Below are 2,942 nucleotides of genomic sequence, written 5' to 3' on the forward strand. Positions count from 1 at the left end.
TAGTAGTAGTAGTAGTAGTAGTAGTAGTAGTAGTAGTAGTAGTAGTACTAGTAGTAGTAATAGTAGTAGTAGTAATAGTAGTGGTAGTAGTAGTAGTGGTAGTAGTGGTAGTAGTAGTAGTAGTAGTAGTTAAATAGCTCCTACTGTCCTAAGTGCTTTATGAATATCATCTCCCTTAATCTTGACAACAACCCTTTACAGTAGGTGCTATTATTATATCCACTATACAGTTGAGGAAACTGAGCCAGCATGGGATAAGTAACTTGCCCAAGATTCCGCAGGCATCAAGTGTATGAGGCCAAATTTGAACCCAGTTCTTCCTGACTCCAGGTCCAATGCTTTCTGCACTGTTCCTCCTGGTTGCTTAGTAATATAGAGGGTAGTTGGCCACTCATCAGAGATATATACTGGGTATATGGGGAGAGGTATTAATGCTTTGGGCTGATACTAGATTTGATGAATTCTGCCATCCTGTGCAATTCTAGGATCCTGTAGCTTAGTAATGTGGGGGTGGTGAAGCCCCTTTTCTTGCTTGCAGTCCAGTTGGGAGCTACAAGGTGGGAATCCAGCCTTTGCTCTCCTTGGGCTCTTGGGATCCTTCTGACGCAAGCTGTTTCTATTTCAGGATCCTTGGGGAGGCGGGGTCTCTGGAAGTCCTTGAACCTTTAAACCACAGAAATATTTTTTTTAATAATGATCAACTCATTTCACCTAGTTATTTTTTCCCATGGGAAAAAAACCCCAAACCCTAAAACCCAGAGGGCAGGATATTGAGTGGAAAGAGCCAGGAGCGGGGTCCCTCAGAGCTCTGTCTCTAACTATGGGAGCTTGGGCAATGACTGGGAAAATCATTTAACTTGCTTTTTTTCAAAATTAATGTTCAAAGAAAGTGTCTGGCCTGGGCAGCCTCACTGTTCCATCCACCCCTACTGTTTGGTATTGCCCTACAGATCGGAGGATAATGAGGGTGTTTCTCAGGATGTGCTGTTGTGAAGAACCCCATAGAAAGACTTTGTAAACTATAAAAGTTCTATATAAATAGGAGTTGCTGCTGCTGCTACTACTACTACTACTACTACTGTCAGTATTAGTATTAATATTATTAAATTCAACAAACATTTACTAGGAGCAAGGCACTGTCCTAAATGTTGGAGATACAAAAGAAGTATAATAGGAAAAGTTAGATGGTACAGTGGATAGAGCACTTGGCCTGGAATCAGGAAGACCTGAGTTCACATCCAGCCTTGGACACTTACTAGCTATGTGACCCTAGGCAAGTCACTTGACCTTTGTTTGCCTCAGTTTCCCCAACTGTAAAACGAGGATCATAAGAGTATCTACCTCATAGGGTTGTTGTGAAGATCAAATGAAAAAATATTTCTAAAATAATAAGGGCAACTAGGTGGCACAGTAAATGGAGCACCAGGCCTAGAGTCAGGAAGACTTGCTATCTTTCTGAGTTCAAATCCACCTTCATACACCTACTAGCTGTGTGACCCTGGGCAAGTCCCTTAACTCTGCTTTATTTTCCTCATCTGTAAAATGAACTGGAGAAGAAAATGGCAAACCGCTCCAGGATCTTTGCTAAGAAAACCCCAAATGGGGCCACAAAGATTTGGACATGACTGAAACAACACAACATAGTACATTGTAGGTGTTAGTAAATGCTTTTTCCTATCCCAACTTAGGCAATGGATCTAGGTTCAAATTCTAGCTCCACCACTGAGCACCTATGTGATGCTGGGCAAACAATTTCACCTCTGGCTTCCTCATCTTTAAAATGATGGGGTGTATTTGACGACTTCAAGGGTCCTTTCTGGCTCTAAATCTATGGTGCTACGAAGTAATTATTAACATTTCCATTGGTCATAGGGTCAGTCAGTTAACAACATTTACTAAGCACTTATTATATGCCAGGTGCCATACTAAATGCTAAAAGTCAGAATCCATCCCTGGTCTCAAGGAGTTTACTTTCTAATGTGGGAAGTAACATATATACATACATACATATATACATATATGTTATCCAATGTATATATATCCAGATAACATAAATGATATATGCAGAGTAGATAGATGGTCTTGGGTTCAAGTCCCCTTTCCACCATTATGTGACCACCAAAAAGTCATAAGATCAATTACATGTTAATCCAAAACATATTAATTAGGTACCAACTATGTAGAAGATCCTGTACAAGGCCATGGAATAGAGAGGTGTTGAATACACCTTAGAGTCTCTTAGTCTGACCCAGTCATTTTACAGATGGGAAAATTAAGGACAAAAAAGTAAAGTGACTTGCCCAAGGTCACAAGTTAAGTTAGCTTCAGTGGTAGAATCAGAACCCAGGTTTCCCTTTCTCCTGTCCTCAGTTTCCTCTTTTGTAACATAATGAGTTTGGGGCAGAAGGTCCCTTTCAACTGAGACATTTTGTGTGTCTGTGATTCCAGTTCTGACTGGTTGTATGACTCTTCTATTAAAGAAAGTAGAAACACTTCAGACTGATTCTCTCCTAGTGAGAAGCCAAAAGCCCCATGAAGCTTCTGATGATTTGATTTCTGCCACATTGCAGAGTCAAAGCCCCACCCTGAGCAGGCTTCATCTGGAAGTGCCTGGAGCGGTCATGCATCTGGGGCCATTGCTGCAAGGACACAATGCTTGGTGTTGCTGTTAATATGATTCTTCTCTGTTGTTTCCCCCGCCCCAGATTCCAGCCCCATTGAAGGGAAGGATTCAGAGTCTTAGGCAGGGCAAACACAACACATGCAGAAGGGAGTTATTTCCCTGGTTGCTAATTCATAATACCTTCATATACTCTGTGTGTGTGTGTATCTTGTATGTACGTCTCTTACAGGTCATCTCTCACTTTAGAATGCAGCCCCTGTGGAGAGCAGGGACTGTTTTCGCCTTTCTCTATATCCCCAACACTTGGAGTAATGTCTGG

The 2,942-nt window shown here is 41.6% G+C and overlaps 1 protein-coding gene across 1 annotated transcript in view; it reads left to right on the forward strand.

Moving 5' to 3' along the window:
- The window catches only part of USH1C (USH1 protein network component harmonin), a 62,415-nt gene that overhangs the window by 51,559 nt on the left and 7,914 nt on the right, over window positions 1–2,942 (forward strand). The window lies entirely within an intron of this gene.

The sequence above is a fragment of the Petaurus breviceps genome, unplaced genomic scaffold, assembly GCF_028583685.1.
Source record: "Petaurus breviceps papuanus isolate PSGF00001 unplaced genomic scaffold, PetGlider_PUasm1.0 140, whole genome shotgun sequence".
NCBI lineage: Eukaryota > Metazoa > Chordata > Mammalia > Diprotodontia > Petauridae > Petaurus > Petaurus breviceps.